Source organism: Catharus ustulatus, chromosome Z, assembly GCF_009819885.2.
Source record: "Catharus ustulatus isolate bCatUst1 chromosome Z, bCatUst1.pri.v2, whole genome shotgun sequence".
Taxonomy (NCBI): domain Eukaryota; kingdom Metazoa; phylum Chordata; class Aves; order Passeriformes; family Turdidae; genus Catharus; species Catharus ustulatus.
Genome location: NC_046262.2, coordinates 29,804,997 through 29,829,120, shown reverse-complemented (window position 1 = coordinate 29,829,120; position 24,124 = coordinate 29,804,997). Strand labels below are relative to the sequence as shown.

General features: G+C 36.1%; 1 protein-coding gene across 50 annotated transcripts in view; it reads left to right on the top strand.

Annotated features, from left to right (window-relative positions):
• The window catches only part of PTPRD (protein tyrosine phosphatase receptor type D), a 1,216,292-nt gene that overhangs the window by 885,022 nt on the left and 307,146 nt on the right, over window positions 1-24,124 (top strand). The gene's annotated exons all lie outside the window — the stretch shown is intronic.

The window sequence follows — 24,124 nt, the reverse complement described above, 5'->3', positions numbered from 1 at the left end:
AGTTATCTAATGGTCATGTTGGGGAAGTTTTGGTCAAAAAAAGTAAAAAAGTTCTTTACATTGCATGTTATAAAACTTCGGTAGTAAAGCTTGCAAAAATCGTAGTTAGTAATGATGAATGTGTATGTAATTTCTCATGCTTCCTATCCATATAGTGAGCGACATGCCTCTCTACCCTGACCTACGTGAAGGATCATACCTCTTAATAAATAGTGTGTTTGTGAATCTCAGTACCTTTCCGTCTTTCTCAGCCTCTAATTTCAATAAATGTTTTCTAATAGAGAATTTTATTTTATCATAAAAGAAATTTTAAAAGTTTCCTTCCTCTATATAATGCCTTTGTCCTTTTCAGTCAGTGTCTTAAATAAAAGCATCAAATTTCTTTTTTATCTGTGTCCTCCTCTGCTCCGTATTTGTAATTTCTTTGTTAGCCATTTTTATGCTTATTGTTGTAAATCTCAAAGGTATTAGGTTCTGTGTCAGTAAAAGAGAGAGACCAGTGACTATGCCCTGCAGAGGAAAGGCAGCTGTTACATATCAAACAATCTCTGAGGAAGAAATCCTCTTACTAATGAAAGGCATGGGGTTTTTGACTTTAAAATTTCCCTTTCTTTCAGAACTTCTGGCTTATTTGCTTGGGGAGAATATATAGTTGTTTCTTTTAACTGAATATCTTTTTATTGTTTAAGTAACTTTGATTTGAAAATTTATAACTATGAGGTTTTTAGTTGTTCAATTGAGAAAACTAACACTATCAAGAAAGCTTAAGAGACTATTTTTTAAAATGTCTTATAGAAATATTTCCTTAAATTACAGTGGTAAACAGTGAGCAGAAAGCCAAAAGACATGTAAACTAGCTGTACTTTGAGGATTTCATGGGGAAATTATTGATTATAAAATAGGCCAAGGTCAAGATGTAAAATGTATTAAAAAGGGCTAATAAATGATGACTGTGGTTCTTGTGGTGGTATAAGTGTCTCAGTACAGATAATTGGATGAAAATCTAGAAGCACAAAATAATAATTATTATGGAACTAATTATTACTGAGATAATGAAATTTAGAACCTGTCAAAGAGAAGTGCAGGCAAGAGGTAACAGTCAATAAATACAAGAGAAGAATCTGGTTAAACTGTGAGTCAGGCCAAACTTAAGTGTTTCTCTATAATCTCAAAAATAAATAGTACTTTTTCCCTGCTCTCTTTCTTCCCTCATGATCTCACAGGACCTTTTACGTTTGTTACAAAATCATTTCAGGCTTTTATCCACCTACATCAAGGTTTACTTTTCTCCTTTGTATTTTTTCAAGATTTTGTTTTGGGGTTTTTTTTTGCATGTTTCCGTGTTACCCTTGCACCTGTTATCTTAAGCAGAATATATTTTTTATGCAGTTACAAGTAATATGAGTTTTAATAGCATGATCCCCTGCCAGAAAGTTAGAAGATCTGAATAGTTGTCTTTCAGTACCTGTATATTTTAGAAAACAGTTGTCAGAAAGACAGATTTTTTTTTTTTTTTTTAGAAATCTTAAAACAGTGGTAAGAATGTGTTACTCGATATTGCCGTCCCACCAGAAGACAGATAAATGATTTTTCATTTCAGTGCCTTACCATCTTATTTCTCCTGGTACATCTATAGCATCAGTTAACCTATGTTTTCATTGGAAAATATAATAGTGGTGTGCTTAAGTGGAATATGGATATACCTGTGTAGAAAGAAAATAATCTGCACACGTGTTATACAAGTAGGATTATAGCAATAAACACCTACTTCTTGGCAGAAACACATACATTTATCATATTCAATTCAGCAATATTTGAAAGACAGAACACGATGAAATTCATTGATATTCTCGCCATAAAGCTGTCATTGCAGCACTGATAGCAGGTGATAGTTCTACAAGCACATGTCAAATCCGTGCTTATCTGTTTTGACATCTGTTGATGGAAGCTCTCTTTTTCTATTTAAGCTGGACAATAACCTTGATATTACTTGTGAGCAGTAGAAGCCTACAAATGTTGTTTTAAGAAGGATGTCTCCACTTGTGATTTATACGTGTCATAGCAAATCAGCAGATGAAAACATCCAAAAAACAAACATTGGCACATTTGAAATAGATCCTCTTGCAACATTAAATCTTTTAAGTGTTTGGTTCACAGACTATACCTATTTTGTGGATCTTTGTGGATGTAAAAGAAATTTATTGGAATTTACTTGGTGATAATTATATTGTTGCCTTCTCACTCACATAATAATCCCTCCCCATAATAATCCTTCAGTAACAGCATTTTCCGTTTTTCTATTTTCCATAAAATAGAAGTGAATTTGTCAAATAGTTACAGGAAAAGAACATTTAGAAACATTACAAGCTTTCCATCTTTTCTTTAGAAAAGTCAAGCATACTCCTTTAGGAGCAAAATGTGGGGCCAGCCTCAGGTATAAACCAGAAGTACTTCATTTTGCTTCAGAATCTTTGGTTGACAATATTACAGGATTTTTCAATAGCAAAAAGTACAATTAGAGGTAAATTAGCATACCATTTTTCAGTTGAATCGGTGATGAGTTTCTAAGCCCAAACTATGCACCTGAAGCAAATTATTGCTTTGTTTTTTTTTTTAAGCAGTATTGTATTGTGCATCTGTGGTAACATGATGAAAAGTCAGTATAAGTGAATGCATTTGTACGATAATTCTTTAATGATTGGGGCTAAGTGAATAATGCTTGCTCTATCTATCTGTCTATCTATCTGTCTATCTATCTGTCTATCTATCTATCTATCTATCTATCTATCTATCTATCTATCTATTATCTAATCTATTTTCTTGACATCAATTGGCAAGCTATTCCTTTGAAATAAATTAGTGTATTAAAAAAAAAATGGGACTGGAGCATTAGTTAAAAAGATTGTTCCATTACCTTTTAGCAGTGAGATGGACCATATGAAGTAGTGTGGATATTGAATACAGCTGATAAAATTAATGCCTGTGGCAAATGAAAAACTATTTATGTAGCATTCCTAAGATCAAATAGTTATTTTTATAGACACTGTAATAAAAACCAAATCCTTTCAGGACAACTTTCAAGTTCACTTACAGTCTCCAAATACAATTACTCATTTAGAATGTAGTAGTAATTTCTAAATGGTAGTGTAATTCTTTCCTAATTTGTGGTTGCTTTGCTTTGTTTGAATATAGTGATTATGATGTTCGTTACTAGCAAGTGGTTAGGTGCTGCTATTCATATAAAGTAAACTGCACTATAAATGTGCACAGACAAAATTTTAATCTTGAAAAATTTCTTCAGAGTCAGCAGATACATCTTTAACAAAAGTGATTTTGTCATTTTAGATGCAGCTTGATTTCCTGACAGAATTATGGTTGTATTTCCATTTGATACAGTGTCCATTAAAGTATACATCTCACAAGTTGTACAGAAATGTAGTGTAAAATAAATACATTGACTTGGTTAACACTTTTTAATTTTAACAAGTTGACTTATTTCGTGTTCTCCAGTGGCATTTGGAATACATCTTAATCATTCACAAGACACCTGTTATCCAATGGCTTATTACTCTAACAAAACAATGTTCCATGAATGATCACAGAAGAATAGGTGTACTATCTGTTCAGTAATTCATAGTCCTTAAAATCTGTATGCCCTTTAAAATTAAAATTTTAAGGGCTCTTTTTCCCCCCCAAAATTTGGTGTTTTTTTCCATGAATACCAAGATTTTTAGATGAGTGAATTTAAAGTACTCAGTGTACTCAGTGGGACTACCTCTAATTTTTTACCACTTTTTAATAATAGCTTGCAACTTAATTCTTGTTTTAAGCCCATTCACTTAGTAGTATCTTTAGATTTTAACCATTACATGATGATCTCTCTTTGCAGTAAAAAAAATAATTTCTTATTTCATATTAAAAGTTAGTGGTGATTTCCAACTAAGATGCTGTAGCACTGAGTGATTCTAAAAAAAGATGGACAAATCAGAATGTATCTACAAAGAACTAAGCTTGACCCAAGTTACTTAGGGACAAAAGTTTCATGACTCTTCGGAAGCAGTAAAAAACGATTTCTTGTACTCTCTAATCCACTTCTACACAACATGTAATACACGGGTACTATTTCGGCCTCTTGCAAGACTTTCATTATGCTAAGAACCTGTTTTTGAAACCAGTTTCAATTTAACTAGAAGAAACAGCTTCTTGTTAGTATTCACATTCCGTGTTGTCGATGGAAAACTTCCTGTTAATTCAAGCAGGCTTGATTGGTCCAAATGAAAGAGCTGCTTGTCAACAGTTTCTTTAACAGTAGGTGTGCTGGAGTAGAAAGCTGGAAAATCATGAGTAATTGTTTACAACAACTGTGAAGAGAAGTGTGATTACAGAGAAGTCTTTCTTTAAAACAAGTTGTATTTTATTTGATCAAACAGTGAAATTTGTGTATGTTTTTGTAGTAGTCTTCTCTTATTGTTTATCAATGTATGAGCTAAAAGGCTTTTCTGAGTTTTATGTTTAGATTTTTAGGTATGCCAGAAAAAGCTACTGAAATTGTAAATTTAAACCCAAAACTTGCAAATAAAAGGAGAAAAAGTGCTGAGAGGATAACTAAATGAAGATCCTTCAATTCTATGGAGACTTGTCAGAGAAAATGAGAGGAAGAGATTATCTTCCAATCCTTACTTTTATCAAAGGCTATAAACTTTGCAGGATCAATCACCAGACTTAATTGTTCCAATACCAAACTTAATTTTCATGTTTGCAGGTATTTATTGGTCATCAGGATTACCACAGTAGCCCTATCCTATCATCATCTCTACCCTCCTTGCCTGCATTTCCACTTCAGGTTTTTACGTTCTAGAAAGAAAACCTATTATTGAGATTTTCTCAGTACACCACTTTAGTGGTAAAAGGCTAATATTATCCAGGAAATATCTTCCCATATTACTACAAAATATAGACTCTTTTTGCGTCGCCCGGGTAGTCCTTAGCCTGGATGTATCAGACTTCACCTAGCAGTGAAGGTAACATCAGGATGAAGAGAAAATCATACCTGACCCAGAAAAAAATGATAAACCATTTTTCTTGCATGATTTTTTATCTAAACTAGCAAGTATTACTGGAGTCAACGACAAACAAACTTCCCCCAGGCCTGTAACCTGATTTCGGTCTAAGCTTACTCCTTACCTGGAAGAGTTTTGAACATTAATGTGTGACCTCTGATGACTTTTTTAGTATAATTTATTCTTTTGTGTTTATTCAGGCCTTGATGTTCCACAGCTTGATCCAGGCCCATCTGTTTTTCTCAGTTCTTATGCAAATTAAGAATAATATGATAGTATGTGACATAGGTGTGTGATGTAAAAATACATTATTGTTTGTGAATTGTGAATGCATGACAGTATTGAGTGCTGCTGAAGAACTTAGTAATTCAAGTACTCAGGAAAGAATTTGAGTTTCGTGTAGTAAATAAAAGAATAGATTGTTGACAGTAAAAGAGCAGGGCACAAGTCTGAGTTACTGCTTTTAAAACATAAGCAAAAATTCATAATTAATAGTTTGGTCTGCTGATCCCTTTAGTTTTTCAAAAACAAGGGCAAATACTTGGCTATTGTTAAAGCTGGAAAAAGAACAAAGTCTGGATTTATAAAGGAGAGGGGACTAAGGACAAGAAGACTGATTATGTACCAACACCCTGAACTTAGAGCTGAAATCATGTGTTAATGTCAGCTAAACAGTTAAAATATGTTTCATGCATTATATTTTTCTAGTCCCTTTCCATTCTTGTGTCAGGTATCATAAATTACTTGACCTACATATTTTCCTTTTAGGAGACCATGTCATCTAGCAGATCATGGGATTGGAAGCTATTACTTACTGTTTTGCTAAGACATAATTTGCTAATGATTTTAGAAAAAACAATATTTGTTGTCACTGTTTTCTCATATATCTAATTAATAAGGAATGTTTGTGTTTCCAGTTATGGTATAAATTCTTAACTATGTTAGTTAGTCAGTGACTGGAATGCATTCAGTCCAGTTAAGTGCCCGCAGGGATGGAACTGTACAGATGCCAAATTTCATTTCTTAACAAGGAATTTCAGTGTTAGATCTTTATAGGTTCATATCTCTGAACTGATTTTCCTGCTCATGGTATGACTGTTTATGCTACTAATTATTAATTTTCTGTGAACAATGACCTAGGAAGAGAGCATATCTGAGAGAGCAAACTGTACCCAGTTTTCAGTGTATTTTATTGGAGTCTTCATGCACATTCTTTTTGATTATCTTCTCTTACCTGCCCTCTTTCTCTATCCTGTCATTGTGGCAAAGGTTTCCTTAATTTGCTAAAAAAGTAGAGGAAAGGTGAGAAGAAGGGTTCATGCAAAAGGGAAGTTGATGCCTTTAGTAAGTAAGAACTATTGATAATCTAAGTCATAAACCAGGAGAACAACAAACAGTTTGTTGTCAGGACAGTGCTATGTTTTTGATAGCTTTGTTGGTTGTCTTTGAATTCTGTTCTCCTGTGCCTGTTCAGAAGATGTTCATAAGCTTTTCTGTCCTTTCCTTTGTGTCTCTATTGTGATTTAAGTGAACTTCAGCTTTTTTGAGGTGGGGGAAAATTGTTGCTGTGAACAATGTATGTTTTTTTCTGTTACTGTAATATTTTTCTGTTACTGTGATATATTGCTACATTTATGTGTTCCTTCCAAGTGCATTACAGAATAACATATTTAACAATATTTAGAATATTTTATTATTCAGCCTCTTATTTTTCCTGTCTTGGACTCACTGAAGAGATTATCTGCATGGAATCACCATTATTATATGTGTCACTTTTTGTCTGGCCAAAGTTCGGAACACCTCAGTTTAGTGCAAAAGTTTCTGAAACATGTACAGTAATTTAATGATTATGCGCTGCACCATTTTGACTATATTTTTGGTCCGAACCTGAAGATACAATCATGAAATTGTATCTGAATCATGTAATTGTGGCTGTTTCATTTTTATCACTTTGACTTTCTTAAAGGTTTATTTATGGAATCACAGAACGATTTGGGTTGGAAGGGACATTTAAAGATTGTCTAGTTCCAATCCCCCTGCCATGGACAGGGACATCTTCTACTAGACCATGTTGCTCTAAGCTGCATCCAGCCCAGCTCTGAACACTTAGGGGGATAGAGCATCCACAACTTCTCTGGGCAACCTGTTTCAGTGCTTCACCACCTCCTGAGTAAAGAATTTAATCCTAACTTCAGAACTGAAACTGCTTAAAATAATTGCTTGCACGTCCTGTCACTATCACAAGTCCAATAGAGTAGTGGCTATTCTGCTTCACCAAGTGATCCCAGATCTGCTCTTTGCTTATAGTGGGAGGGACTTCACTGCCCTCACACTCACTTGGAGGATCAGGGACTTGAAAGAGCTGGGAGGCATGACTGCCAGGTGAGGATTAAGGCAAAGAGGTCACTGGGCACCTCAGCCTTCACTGTATCAGTCATTACTAGTTCAGCCTGCTTGCACAGTATGGGATGGGCTCTCCTTGGACTTTCTTTACTGACCTGTGAATTTACAGGATCCCTTCTGCTTATTCGTCATGTCCCTTGCCAAGTCCTGTTCCAGATTTTACTTGGCTTTCCGAATACCATCCTTAGACATTTCAACCGTATCCCTGTATCCTCCCCAGTTCACACGTTCCTACTTCCACTGGTTGTGCATTTCTCTGTTACTCCTCAGTTTGAGAAGCAAATCCTTACTCAGCCGTGCTGGTTTCCAGCCTGCCTTACTCAATTTCCTACACACAGGATGGAGAGCTCTTGATCTCTTAAGAAAAGTGTCCTTGCAGAGCTGAATTCATTGTGTTTGATGTATGGAACATAGAGTGCTTTAGTTCATATGGCATGGGAAGACATTGCACATCCTTAGGAATTAATGTGTATTTCAAAAGCCTGTGCATTTTGGTCAGTCGTATTTTCTGATTTTTACTTTTGACTGTCAAGGTAAGGAAGTGGGAAAAAATACAGAAGTAGTATCTCTATTTCACCTGAATTGTGGGTTAGAAGGCAAGTCCTATCACAGTTTTTCAAGAAGACCCTTAATTAAACGTTCTGTGACAGTTTCAGTCTCTTCATGGAAGCGTCCCACGTGGAGTGAGAGTGAGAGAGGTTAGAGAGTGTATCATATAGGACAGAGAAGCAGTAAGGATACTTGTAGTGAGTTACTTTGCATCTAAAGGTGTTCTTTGTGAGTTTATACAGGCTCAGTGAATCATCCTTGATTCCTTTGTCTGGTAGTAGTAGCGATTCATCTTTTGCAGGAAAATCATGCAGCTTACAGCTGATTGTTGTCATGACTACTATCCCATTAAAGTCAACATGCTTTACTCTGCAGAGTATTTCCATTTTGCCCCACTTTAAAAAAAATAAAATTATTTAGTCTGTGTTTTTTCCAGTTTTCTACCAGCTTAGGGGGTGCTTAGCTGCCAATTCACAAAACACAAAAGCTGAAAATGTTAAAAAAATGGAAAAACATGGTAGACAAAGTTGAAGTTCTTGTTAAGGCCTCATCCAGGTGGCCTTCTTCTTGTTAATTTTTGATCTCTTCATAACAATCCTGATGGTCTAAAACACAGAAGCAATTTAATGTAGTCAATCCCTGGGACTACTTTTGTGCTGAGGCTGAATCAGAGCGTCTAGTGGATGTCATCTTTTTCCTGTCACTGCAGTCGCACCACTGCGTTGGCATGGTATTTGATGATGATCCTCTAATCAAATTTCTCTCCTTCCAAGCAAAAGCGGTCTCTTGATAATTAATCACTTTACTCTCCCATTCCTTTCTTCTGTGCATAGAGACCATATCCCTGTGCATAAGTCATGTGGATCTCTTCCTGTGTGTTCACTGAGTTCTTGAACATTTTTATATATATAAGGTGGACTTTCTTGTTGTTTTAGTAATTCATTTCCTCAAGTCTTATGGAGAAAAGGTTTAGAGTCAGTGATATATGCTATCGAAACAGTACAGAGTTGAAATTGAGTTACAGTTCTAAAGGCGTAAATTGCCTTTCTTTGAAAAACAGTAAAATTACGTGATGTGAAAAACCACCACTGTAAGACAGAAGAGCCATTGCAGAGGACAGGGTGCCTATGAGAATGATAACTTAAATTATAGTCCACTTTGTCTGGGGGGAGAATAGAATAAACTGCTGGTCTTCATCCTCCTTGTCTTGTAAGTATTTCCTTTGCTACTCTTTATGTTTGTTTAGAATATTTTTCAAATATTCAAATTTTAAAGGATTTCCTGTGTATTGTTTAGAATGCATCTTTCTTTGATACCTTTTATTTCCAGAATGTTCTCCTGATAATCAAGTTCCTCTCCTTCTTTTTCTTACATCTCAATTTCCATATGCCCTTCAAAATTTGCAGACTGTTACATCTTTCAGTTGTCACTTAGCCAGCTTATAAGCAGCATGCCAATATTTAGCTGGGAGATCTCTTCCATAAATTTGTCCTTAGAGAGCTGCTTATGGTGGTTCTGCCTTTATTTTACTGACTGCTAATTTACATGCTTATTTTTATTACTGAACTAAAAGATATATTTCTTTTGAAATGTTACTGGGATCTTTTATGCATCTTTTTTATGCATCTGGAAATATATGCATCTTTTCATATGTTGCTTTATGTTACTTCTTTCTTTGTCTGTATAAATCAAAATTGTGCTGTTTAAATTTTTTGCTATTGTCTGTAAATTATACGTACACACTCCCTAAATGGCATGGGATCCTTCTCCAAGCATCCAGCCACAACACTATTAAGGCATTCTGGCTTGATTTGAGTGCATTTAAATTTCTCCTTTATGCATTTAGTTTTAATTGTGAGAATAAATCCGTATGTTCGTTTTTTGTCTGTTGGTTTGCTGTTTATAAAAAACATCCCTTTTGTTCCTTTTTTTCTGTTATTCTGGTGAAGTGATATGAATTTTCACACAGATATGTAACCTTATCCTTTGGAATCTCTGAATGTAAGACATGCAGCTAATATAAAAAGACTGTTCAGCCATCTCTGCATTTCAATTTTCTACTATTTTCTGAACAATATTCTTTATTAGTAGCAATTTATAGTAAAGTATATGAACATAAAAGCATTTTACAGATAAGTAGACCTGAATTACTCAGTGTCCAGTTTGTTTTTAACATTTCTAGTTAGCAATTACACAGCAGATAGCTTCTATTAATTTAATTTTATTAAAGGAATCATGAATATAAGTAAAATGAAGAGTACTTGGGGAAGAATAAATTATAATAGGCTATGGAATCCTTTGCCCTTAAATAGAATGTCCTGGTATTTTTGCATAGTTCAAATAGTTTTGCATGAAGTATAACTTCATTCAAAACTTGTTTCAAGATAATTAATGTATTTTGTTAGATACCAACTGTTAAGAGGAGATGGCATTTGAAAAAAACAAAAACCAACCCATTATAAAATGTATGCTGGTAATTTCCTGATCTCATTTTGAGAAACTCCTTGTTTTGGGTCATCCATTCAATTGCAGTAAAATATCAACAAGTTTTCATAACCATTCAGCTGGATTTTTGTGAAAAATAACCTATTTGCTTCGTTCTTGAGGAACAACATTTGATTAGTGCATTTTATTGACACTGAAACCAAACCATGTGCCATGTTTCCAGTGTTGTCTTCCAAGCAAGTGAACACCCTCTAAAGTTTTTGAATACTAAAAAATAAAAACAGTATCCTAGAAAGACTTTTAAAGTAATAGTGCTTGCAAAATAGAAAGAACATAGGTAGTATGTTTGCTGCTAGACAAACATCTTTCAGTAGGGAAATAAACACAATGCAAATAGATCTCAGTTAATCTCAGTTATTATTATATGGAAATTAGTTGAATAAAAAGATAAAGGTTCTGCCAGCCTTTTGCTTTTAAGCACCTGTGAGAAAGCTCTCAAGGGTATATTGTATAAATATGAGTTCTGTCACAAGCATGACTTTAAATATTTCATGAGTTCTGCTTCAAATGCTTCTGCACTGCAAACAACCTCAGTATCTATAATAACCATATTTCAGAATAATTTTTATAAACTTCATATTATTTTATCACTTGGCCTGTATTTGAGAAAGCAAAATTGTTCCCAAAATGCAGAAAATTTTAAATCAAGTATCTGTTAGTGAATCATTTGTAAATCATGCTTGCTGTGGTTTCTAATGGACTTTCTGAAGCTGTATTGTTTCTGTTCATGAGCCTAAAATGATTCCTCTTGTCTTTCAGAACTCTAGTATGGAGAGGTGTCTCTTTGAGAGACATGAGTGCCAGACATAGCAGTCTTAGAAACTAAGACAGCTTTTCAGACTGTCAGGCAGTTTGGTGCTTGTGAGTTCCACTGCTGAAGCAGTATTCAGTCACAACCACCAATGACTGTCAGCACTTGCAAGGCCGCAGCTGGAGTACTGTGTTCATTTCTGAATTCCCCAGTACAAGAAAGACATGGACATAGAGAACATCAGCTCCTCAACAAGGAAGGCTGAGAGCTGGACTGGCTATCCTGGTGAGGAGAATGTTAGGGGGATCTTCTCCATGTGTACAAATACCTAATGGGAGGGTGTGAAGAAAATGGGGCCAAGCTCTTTTCAGTAGTGTCCAGTGACAGAGCAATGGGTAGCTGTCACTACTGACCCTCTTACAGCCATTATCTACAATCCTGTCATTGTCCACGATGTCAAACAGTTGGTTCAATCTGAACATGAGGAAACATGTTCTGCAGGATGAGTATGGCTGACCACTGAGGCAGGCTGACCAGGAACATCATCCTGGATAATCTCTTCTAGGTGGCCCTAACAGATCAGGAGTGTTGGACCAAATGACTTCTAGGGGCGCCTTCCAACTTCAACCATTCTGCAATTGATTTTACAATTATAATGTATACTTGATAACATCAGATATAATTTGGCTACCTCTTCTCAGTCTTCTACAACCAACAAAAATAGTAGTGGTAGACACAGATGATTGGTAAAATCAGGCTTTTTGCACGAAGTCTGGGTAAATCCATCAGTGAAATAGTAAATAACGTCCTGTTGCCTTTCTTATATTCATCTTGTGATAGATCAATTGAGGTAAGTAAGTGCTCTCCAATCTACTTCAAATCATCGTCAGTATGGACTGTGGCAGTTAATGCTGCAGAGTAACAAAAAAGAAAACAGTTTCATAGCAGTGTAATGTTTTCGTTGAGCCACAGTAGGGTGGCTGTTTTGCAATTAACGATTGCAATATTCTTTATGAGCTAAAATTATACCTGGTCTACTTTGTTTGGGACTAAATTTTTAAATGCTCAAACTTCATACACTTTTTGCCACACACATGCAAAAAAGATGTACATAAAGTGAGAAATAAAACTTGCCTACTTCACTCTGAGAGCTGGACATTCTAAAGAGAAGGTGAACATTTCAAAACTTAAGTGACTAAGAGTAAGTTAACACAATGCCAGATACAGGTATTTATATGGTCATAGGACATGCAGTCTCTGATACGTGAACAGTACAGTAATTTCACGAATACAAGCCGCACCAATTTGACTAAGATTTTGCTCCTAAACCGGAAATGCGGCTAATACTCAGGAGCGGCTAATATGTGAATCATTTTCTGACATTTACAACCTCAGAAGTGCCAGCCAGAGTGCCAAGCTGAGCAGCTGCAAAGTCAGCATTTTGCGATTGTTACAAATTGTTACTCTGTTGCAGCGCAGGTGTAGCCTGGCTGCCTGCAGGCAGCACTGGGGGCGGGGAGAGTGGAGGGAGAGCTCCCGCCTTCCCTCCTCTGCCACAGCCTGGGGGAGAGACGGGGGGCCCCGCGCCGCCATTGCTGCGGCTCTGGGAGGCGGCGGGGGACCCGGGCCACCACTGCTATGGCTCGGGGAGGCAGCGGGGGGCTCCGTCCCTGCCTGCCACAACAGCGCCGCGCTGGGCCGTGGTGACCGAGCCCAGTGGCAGCGGCGGCTGGCCCCCAGTGGCCCCGCTGAGTGGCAGTGCCGGGCTGGGCTACCTGGCCCCGTCAGCAGCCCCTAGCGGGCCGAGCCTGCACAGCCCGAGCCGAGCCAGTAAACCCCGCCCTGCCGCGGTTCTGTTACTATTTGGCGGGTCCTCGCTGCGAACGACAGAGCGGCTTATACTCGGGTGCGGCTTATTTATGGACAAAGAATGAAATATTTGCCAACACCCAGAGATGCGGCTTATACTCAGTGCGGCTTGTATTCGTGAATTTACTGTACTTCCTAGAAAAAAAAATCCAAGTATATGAATTTATTTGTATCTTCCATTCTCAGCCAGAGGACAGAAATAAAGCGTATAGTGGAGAAGATGGGAAGAATCATATCCCTTTACCACCTGGCTGCATTCCCCCTAATGCAGTCCTAGCCTGCTTTATGGCTAGGGTAAATAATCAGGATAGTTAATACCAGAATTAACTTGGATTGATACATTAGAGATATCATGAATGTTGAGATACTTTCTCGTTGTTCTGTGCTTTGCATGTTAAGAACAAAAATATCTATCTATCTATCTATCTATCTATCTATCTATCTATCTCTATATCTATCTGTCTATCTATCTAATATATGTAGAAGTAAGATAATTTACCTAACAAATATAACTATTTGCATTTTGCTAGTTTAATGTTAAGTGATCGAAGGCAGTATTTTAAAATTCTAAATCTTTTGGCACTGCTGTTGATAAATTACAGGTCATACCCAAAACCAGCAGTGTTCCTTCTTTCACTTTCGTGATTTCTTCCCTTGGTTTGTGTTTTTTTTTTCCCATTTTTCTTCTTCTGTGCTCTTTGAAACCTATGATTTTTATGTGTGATCATGATTCTGATCTTTTCGTCTTCAGTAGGTGTTCTAACTGTTCTTTAACGAACTGCTGGAGTCTGCTGTTTGCAGTCAAGGATTGTCCTTTTATCAGCAAAGGGGTACCTAGCAGGGTGCAGCGTGTTTGTACGAAATACCAGTTCTAGCAAAGGTTCTCTCATGGTCTCCTGTAATTTGAAACTTGATACAAATCTGACCCGAAACTGATGGTTAGTCTGTGGATGCTGTCTGCAGAAAACACGTTGTATTAAAAGAATAGGCAGCTTGAAAAAGGCAGTCCATGAATATTACTGCACTAACATTCAGAATATAGACGACCATTACAAAGAACTTCACATATGTGTAGAAGACACAGCCTTTCCAGAAGGCCAAATTAGTCCCAAATAGTTTATTGTCCGCATCTCTCTAACAGCAATGTAAAAATTAGTATAAAATTAGTCAGGGAGAGAAAAACCCTTCTGAAGGAAATTATTCTCATATTTGTTATATGTAAGGGCAGTTTTAATAGAACTTTGTCAGATAAACAGGCAAAAATCATCAAATGGCAGAGAGTAAAAGAATGCAGGAGAACGCAGCATCCTAGCATGAGTTTTGCATTTGCTAGATCACTCCACTGAGATACTCTCACTGGGCATTGTTTAGTAAGTTTACTGAACTACCAATTAAGAAGATCAAGCAGCACAGATATTTTAAAAAATCATGCCACAGTCATGTACAGCAAGAGCAGTGGATAAGTGAAGTGGTGTTAGGATGTATTTGCATTTAAGAAATTTGTCTTAACAGTTTTCAGAATCTAGTGAGAGAGACTTGGTTTGTATTGGGCCGTTACCCAGTAAAAAATAACCTTTCCAGGTCATGTCATTTTGTTTGCCGCAGTGAAATAAGTTTATTTCAGCAGAATGAGGCTGTTATTAGCTTGGCAGAGTCCACTTGTCAGAATTTTATGGAGCAGAACACCGTTTGGCTTGGAAATTCAATAAATACTGTAATGTGAGAGGAGTTAAACTCCAAGGGCTGAAGGGGCACAGTCATGGGAATTTGTCACTAATGCATTGTTCGACACTTCTGTTGAGAAAGTATCAGGATATATGAAGAATGATAATTAAAAATCCTGCAGACATCTCTCTCATGATACTAGGTGATATTAAATATATGGGCTGAGTATAATTTTTCAGTATTGAAACAGAATAGCAGTAGTGTCAAAAAATAAATGCTCTTCTATTTTTACCTACTTTATTTCTCCTATATGCACTTCTCCTAACACTGGGATTAGAAAAGGGATGGTTTAGCATGGTTAGAGGCCATCTACAATTAAATGTAGTTGAACTGTTGTTGTTTAAATTAACATGGGAAAAATTTGCTCTGCGACATGTATTTATCTGAAGTGTGGGAGGCTGATTCTGGGTCTCCAGTGGGAGAGGAGTAGGAAAACTAATTGCTCTCCCTGCAAGGTGAAACTATGCAATTCAGTCATGTAACAATTTTAGACGCAGGGATGAGGTAGTCAGCAAAAATGGTTGGGGTGCCCTCAAGCTATCCAGACTTCCTGCTTGTGCTTGGAACACTATAATTTGAAACAACTCTTAAAGTATTGCCTGTTCGAATAAAAAGATTGCATGCAGGTGGAGTAATTTTAGGTTTCCAGTCCTGTACAGTAACATTTATAGACAATGAGCTAATTAACTATTGAATATATGGTGGAATATTGATTATGCAATGTCATTCTGTCAAGATTGGATGTTATTTATTAGAGAAATGTGCACCTGTTACTTATTAAAGAAATGTTGCTTTCTGGACGCTGAAATGCTGCTTGGAATGCCATGTTTTGTACTATGTACAGATCAGGTGAAGCTATTTTAATAATTTTGCCAAGTACTAATACCAGGTAATTTCTAGAAGGTGAAGGATTCCCATGAGGACGTCAAGTGTTGCACTACAGCACAAAACAGTTGTTAACATACTTTAAATTATATTCACTATCTTTTCTTGAATATGTTATTTTTCAGCTGTTCAGTCTGTTTTTCTTTGTCATCTACAAATATAATAGTGGAAAGAGTTAAAACTGAAGTTTGCTGTATCAATTCGAAGCAGTTTCTCCCTGTGTAATGTGACCAAGTCCAAAGAATATATTGTTGCTCATTTGATCAAAGTAGTACTACCTTCAGTATTACTTGGATAATGCTCACATGCTCCTTGGCATCACTATGCAAGTGGCATATGAAAACAACACAGTGTTTTGACATTTGTGGCTAATTTTTAAAATTTTATTCTTTTCTTTAGTATCCTTGTCCTTGTTTTTTCTTTCATTTTCCTCCCCTAAACCGTTGTAATCTGCATATTTTCATTCTTAAGAATTATCTCTCCACTCTCCTACTCATGTGATGCAGAAATATGTTTGTTGTTGTTGGTACATCTGTATGTACTATTTAGACAACTATCCTGAAGATTATAAAAAATTGTAAATCTAATTCCAGACAAGCACTGGAAAATAGTCTCTGGGCTTTTATCTCACCCAGGATAGATACGTCTCTTTGCTTTGCAAGTGTTCTCACATTTACTTCCAAAATAAGGGTATACCTTGAAGTTACTTATTCATTTAATTGTACCAGAGTTCCACTAGTCCTAAAATGTGTGTCTAAATGTTGAGACTGCTGATTCATAAGTTTTAATTATACCTTTTTATGTGAATAAAATAGTTTTGCAAATGGCTTGTTGTATACTCAAACTCCTTTAAAATTACATGAAATCATTTCATTAAACAAAAAGCAAACACAGTATAATGTCCAGATTAATTGCTTTTGGTTAGTAGATATAACTCTGGTTGGACACAGAAGAAATCATTCACAGATTAGTAATTCCCAAAAGCTATTTCAGCTGGGTAAGATAAGTGTATACTTACAGTATATGGACACAGCTTACTAAAAGGATCATTCAGTGATATCCTGAAGCAGCAATAAACAAACATATCAGAATAATTGACACAGTTTACTGGCATTTCACAGTTTGTATGCTGTCATATCTATATTAGTTTCTGGCAGCTGTGCACATTGGCTAAAGATACCTTTTTTCCCCCCTCTTCATTCAATCAGTACACTTGGTGTTATCTTGATGTTTTGTGGATTTTTTGAGTATTACAAGAATCAGAACTTTTAAATAATAATTAAAAAAACATATTACTGCAGAAATTTTAATAAAGAAGGTTAACCAGAGAAAGGTTTTGTAAAGAAAGCATGAATTATATACACCAGAGAGTTAAGAAATTATGACGTTACATGGGTTTCATTTTTTTGTACAGAATACTTTCTCTTGAATTTAGAAATAATTTTTCTTAGATCATTTCACTCTTTCAAGCTTATTCAGCGATAACAGATACTGTACTTAGATCAAAAGGGCAGGCAGAACTTTATATTTTGATTTACTTGATTCCTTGCTGCCTTGGTGTTTTTTTTGTTTTGTTTTGTTTTGGTTTTGTTTTGTTTATTTGTTTGGTTTTGGTTTGTTCAGGTTTTTTTTGTGTGTGTGTTTGTTTGTTTCTTTTGTTTTATTTTGGTTCGTGGGGTTTTTTTGTTTGTTTGTTTGTTTATTTGTTTTGTTTTGTTGCTGTTTTGTTGTGTGTTTTTCTTTGTGGGTTTTGGTTCAATTTGTTTTTTTTGTTTTTCTTTGAAGTAAATTTCAACTGTCCTGGGGGAATAGAAAACTTTGCTATCCTAAGCACCTGTACCAATTATGTCCTGAAATGATCTGAAAATTTTGTCCAGACAATACTGAATTTGCACTAATCTATCAGTATTACAGATTTATGCTTTTAGAAAGAATTTTTTTTAAATATAGATATTTTTTCTAATTGTGTTTGCAGTGTTCTTACTAGGCATTCTGAGATTTTTAGCTGCATCTATGAGGATGGATGGGCACTAGTTGAGGGTCGTCCTTGCATTTATAACTGCAAGATCCACCTACATGATTTGCTTGTCACTAACAGACAACTCTTTGTCATCTGGTCATCTGGATACTTCTGTTTTTTCTGGAAACGGGAAGAGGGGTGGTGTTTGAAGAGCAGTATTTCTGGTATGGCTAAGACCTTGCAGTTCTGGTTTTTTCAGCTCTTGTAAGCATTTATTTTTCTTAAATGGTCGCCACGCATGGAAGTGGATCCTGCTGTAGCAGTAGTTACAAACATGGATATTGGAATTAAACTTCATTTGTAGGCAGCACAGTAGTAGATGCAGTGCTCTGAAGCTGACTCTGAAGGGTATTGTGAAACATCTGCATGTGGCTCATTGTTCATGGCAACCTTCTCAGAATGGGCTGAAGTAGGAGGTGACAGAGCTGACAGAGCTGGTGTTCCTAAGGCTCTGCAATATTAAAGGAACTATGGCAATTCTAATTACGCACTCCTGATGCATTCTGGAGTGACCTGCAGGCTTCCATACCTATATGGTATCAGGTAGAAGCAACTAGGAATTTAGATGTTTTTATGCCTTAAACCCTCGTTGTTAACTACATACAACAGTAAAAACTCTGCTGTTAGTTACAATTAAATATTTCAAGTACTTCAACAATTCCTCTTTGACTTTATATTCTGGGAATTTTTGATATTCTGTTGTGTAAAACTGAACATAACCTCTGAAAAAGTTGATTTGTTGTTTGGCTTTTTTTTTTTTTTTTTTAATTAGTTATTTTGATTTCTATTTTATGGAATCTCTTTTCCTACAACTTTTCTACTGTAGTTGAGGAAGAACTCTTACTTAGATTATGCAGGGTCAGTTATCTGGTGTCACTTAAGTTTCAGACAGTTAATCATTAAAACTTAACAATCGGAGGAAGCATGTTTAGGAACTACCTTTTATTTTACCGTGTTTGCGGATAGATAGATAGATAGATAGATAGATAGATAGATAGATAGATAGATAGATAGATAGATAGATAGATAGGTAATTTGTCCATACATATATAGAAGTGTATATGTACTTAAAAATGCCAGTTGTTTGAATCTGAGAGTGGCAACATACTTGATTGTTAACACTTTTTTTCCAAACTACTTTCAGAAGATTCTCATGGGTCCTAGGACCACAGGAGGCATTGCTACAGTAATTTAAAAATGCTCTCCCTAGCCAGAAGAATCAGTTGTATGAAGCCAAGAGTAGAGTGATTTAGGGGTAATCCATCTATGTAGACAGAAGCTGGTCTTTTTCACTGACCATAAACAAAAAACCATTCTTACAGCTCATGTAAATCTCACCTTAATCATCTTTTCAGCTCATTTTAGGAGCAAGCAACAATTACCTGCTATTCTGTCAACCAGCAGCTTACTGCTTATCTCTGCAAACATAGGGTTTTACATCTCTGAAAATACAGTAGTTTTCTGTGTCCTTGTTTGCCTACTGCTAAATTTAATGAAAGTTTAAGGAAAGTATATTCTGAATGAGGAATTAAAGAATTTTACATGGAGTGTAAGACCAATGACAATGGTTAGGATGATATCATAAAAGCTTTGTATTGTATCAGTGCAAACTTTGATATAGATACCCCAAAAGATGTCTAAAGAATCACAACAGAAATGGGGATGGGAAGTACAAACTTAAGGGAATGAAAAATGCAGGCTAAATGCATATAGTTTAGTTGTTTTGCAATCAAAAGGAATCTTTCATTAAATTCAGATATTTAATTTGTGTTTCCAAATCCAGACTCTGCAGGTGTGTATGTTCTCAGAAATTCACAATAAGAGGGATAAAGAATACTTGAAAACACCTTAAACTGTCTGGGATATGAAATACTGCAGTAGTATATGGAGGTAGACTGAAGTTGTGATTAGCAGTAGGATCATTAGTGAAGCATCTTGACTTTGCTCTTCTACCACTGATTTGCAACTTTCATGTATTATTTCATGTTTCTTGGCCTTGTAAATGAAATCTAACAGACTTAACACTGTAATGTTGCTGATCTTAAAGAGATATTATCAGTCTGTAGACCATTATTCCTCCTCCCTTATCAAATATGTAAAAAAACCACTGGTTTGGAAATAAAAGTACGTATCTGTATTGCTGCACAAGGGTTTGAAATCTATCTCAAAAGGGAGAAATGACAGACACCTGTAGAAGTAAATTTCAGAAGTCTGGGTACCTCATGTCTTCCTGAGGGCCCCCAAATTTTATTACTCAAAATAAGGATTCAGCAATACATGTGTTTGTTTATGTGTGTAATGTTTCATTGCTGATGGTGGGTTTTTATTCCCTCCCCTGTCATCAGAAGGTTATTAGAGTTACTATGATTATTTCTGTGAAGGATCCTGAAACTACTTTGCTGACTTTCTGTAGCCTCATGATTTGGAACTAGTGAGGTTATTCAGAAATGTGTCTTTTGGATCAATCTTCCATTTGCTTTAATTTTGAAAACTTTTCAGTAGTCTGTGGAGAAATTCTCTTGACCTTCATATAGTTTCCTGATGAAAAAGTCGAGACCTTACCCTATTTTTTAGCTCACCATATTCTACTCCTTGAGTCTTACTGTGTTTTTTTTAAGTGTATGGGTTTTGCATTTTGTTTTGCGGGGTTTTGTTGTTGTTGTTGTTGTTGTTTGTTTTGCATTCATTTCTACTGGGTTTCTGTGTGTGTGTAAAGTGTATTTAGAAACTAGAATAATGCTTTTTTTTACTATGTGGACTTGCTTTCGAAGCAGTTTATTTCTGCCAGACACAGGGTAGTTGAGGTCATCTACAGTTCGAGGGAGAAGAAATACCATTTGACAGCACTGACTATATCAGTTAGATTTTGATTATTTCTTTAGCTTTCTAACTTCAAATAAATTTTTGGACTTGTTACATAAAAACTGAGAAAGCTAATTAAGAAAATGTCAAGATTAAACTTCTTCATTTTTTGAAAACAGTATTGATACTACATTTGCCCAGTTAAGACTAGGAGTGACATTAGACTATTATCTTTATACTTGCTATAAACAAAAACAAGCCTTTTAAGTTTACAAGGATAGCCCTGTTCTATTCTCTTTTACAGAGGCAGGAAAAAAACAAAGAAACTAGCTTTTTACCAAACTAAGCTATTGACTTCAGGCAAATAATTGTCAACTTTAAGCATTTATAAATGCTAAAATTTATTATAATAAAAATTATTTGTGTTGTGTGGTAAAAATACAAGTATGAAAGACTTCTCTTGTTTCCTCTAAGACAACTACATGAACCATCTCAAAAGACTGCACTGTGGTTGGTGGGAAAATACAAGACTACTTAAGATATTTTTCTCTCAGCCTGGTTTTTTGATTGATTGATAGGTTGACATTTCATGTTTTCAGACACTTTCTAGTTTTTCAACAAATTTGATTTTTAATTCTGCTGAAGTAGGCTACTGTTGAGACTGTTCTGGTATTGAGATGTTTAATCTGAGATTTTTAAGGAAGCTAGAACTATTTACTAGGTAGCTAGCAATACTTCATGGCAAGCACTGTTAAAATCACTTGGAGCATGTAGTCATGTAATTACAGTAAATTCACGAATACAAGCCGCACGGAGTATAAGCCGCACTGCTGGTGTGTTGGCAACATTGTTGTCTTTGTTAATAAATAAGCCGCACCCGGAATATTAGCCGCACTTTAGTTCGCCGCGAACTTTCACAAAGTCGTCATTTAGTAACACAATCGTGGGATCGCCGGGGCTTACTGGCTTACTGCCGACCTCGGAAACATTGTTTCCAAGTGAAAAAAGACACAGGCAATAGCTGCAGCAGCACCCTTTATTTACAAGCCGAAAAAGACAGGAACAATAGTGTGGTCATTTTGCGAGCATTTCCAATGGATCTGCGTTGCCTTTAAACAGCCACTTAGCCGTGCAGGCAGGCAGCTGAGCTCCGAGCGGAGCCACATCTCCATGCTGGCACAGCCCCTCCGCTCAGCCCCGCAGGCGAGCTGCCCCCCCTGCCCCTCTCCCTGCGGGGCCAGCGGCTGCTCTACCCCTCTCCCTGCGGGGCCAGTGGCTGCTCTGTCCCTCTCCCTGCGGGGCGAGCGGCGCCCCCACCCCTCTCCCTGCGAACCCAGCCAGCCCCGCAGCCGCACAAGACTTAAAACACTTTCAAAAGTACAGAGAAATATCACACACTTTTATCGAACTGCCGAGGTAACTCACCAAGGTAACTCACCCCGATAACAACCCCCGCCCCTCAGTAAAGCCATCATCCACAGGCAGGCAATAAGCTGTTCTCTGATTGGTTCATTGTCGGAACACCGGGAAACCATGGATTTCAAACTGTTTTGGCTCAGGACTGGACCAGCATGATACTAGGTAAGGGCAGATATCACTTTTTTGTTCATAAATTAGCTGCACCCGAATACTGACCGCATTTCCGGGTTTCCACCAAAATTTTAGTCTTCTTGCTGCGGCTTGTATTCGTGAATTTACTGTAATCTTTTGTCAGTGTGGTCAGATTCCTACTTTTAGGAGTTTCGTGTTTGTGGTTAGTGTTTTCTGCTATAAGCAAAACCTGCTAGTCCAGGTTTTTACACTGGTGTATATGTTATTTCCTTTCTGAAATAAAGAAATAGAAACAACTTATAAAGAATCTGCTTTCGGCTTGTGAAAAAATTTGACAACAGTAGATAAATAATCAGACCTTCAGTGGGTGCAGACAAATGGCGTGAACTGAAAATTCACTTCTATGACTATAATGAACGTTTTTGCAATTCACTGTCAATATAAAAACATAATTTGAAATTGCTTATATTGGGATTTTCTAACACCAGTTGTGAGATTCTTTTAAAATACTGGTTCTAAAATAGTGTTGCTTTAACAGCATCAAAGAGTAGTGGTAGTACATATGGGCTTTGGGGAGCCTGTCTTTTTTTGTTAGTTGCAGGACAAGTAGTTGAAATTGGCCAACCGGGTGAATTCTGTGCTTTCATTTTAGAGCATAGCCTTATTCAATGGACTTTGCATTCACAATTTTTCTGCCTGTATTCTTTAGAATATAGATAAGAACTTGGATTTTGGAGAGCAAGGATGGTATTCTAGTTCTTTTGGCTATTAATGCTAATATAATCAAAGCAAGAATGAAAGAAACTCTTAAATCTAGAAACCATCTTTCTTTTGGTTCTCTGATTTAAGATTCTAAGTGATTCTCGGTCCTTCATAGTCTAGTTTATTTCCAAGGCATTGAAATTTACTGCAGGTAATTTTAGTTCAAATGTTGCACTTTAACAAGTAACATAATCAGGGAAATGTCCAAATGTATTAAAATTTATATGTGTGTTCTAATACAGATAAACTGAAATCTGAACATGTTTTAATATTAGTTTCCTAAATTATTTTAATTATTAATAACTGGCATTAGTATGATATTATTTTAGAATGTATCAGTAAAACATGATTTTACAAAGTTGAAGGAACAGCCTTTGGAATTTTACAGATAATGGTATTGTTTCATGCTCTCTATATTCATATGACCTTTTCAAAATTTAGAAGTACTTTGCAATTTTAGGTTGCTTTATTTTTGTGCCAGTTTAGAGATAAGAATGAATTTCTGCTTCTTACAGACGTTCAGTGTCCACGGGTGATGATCTGAATAATGACCCATAGAAAATGAAAGAGAAGTGTAAAACTTTGCTGCCATACCAGACATTTCAAATGAGACTTATCTCTCACTTTTATATGAAGGGTAGTGTTACCTATTTCTTACAATAGCTCTAATTGATAAAGTTAAGAAAGTTTTCCTCTTTCAAGGTAGGAAGAGAATGTTTACATGACCTTAGGTCATTTGTGTGGTTTTGGAGTGCTTTCCTGGCTTAGTTGTAAAGAAAATATTTAGTAAGAAAGGAAACGTGTCTTAAGTTTTTTTCACTGACTAGAGAACCTATGTGCTTTCACACTCATCTGTAGGAAGAAGTATACAAAGCAATTCAGAAGGATTGTAAACAGGAAATGAGCTGGGATTACAGTGGAGGTCTTTCAGAGTTTAATGAGCAATATATTTATTAATTATCATAAAAATATATTTCTCTATTATATAAAAAAAGAGGTAATTGCATATCCACCTCATAGTTTTACAGTAATAACATTCTTTGAATAATCGTTATATATAAAGTAAACAACATATAGATTTATGTACACTTCATTTCAGTTTTTTGTGTATCCCATCTGCTGTTATGTCACTTTCTGTGTATAAAAATTCAACAGATTGTTTAGTTCTTTGAAATGAGAACATAGTGGAAGCACTCTGGAGAATCCTCCAGAAAGAATTGCTAATAGAGGCAGCTGCATCAC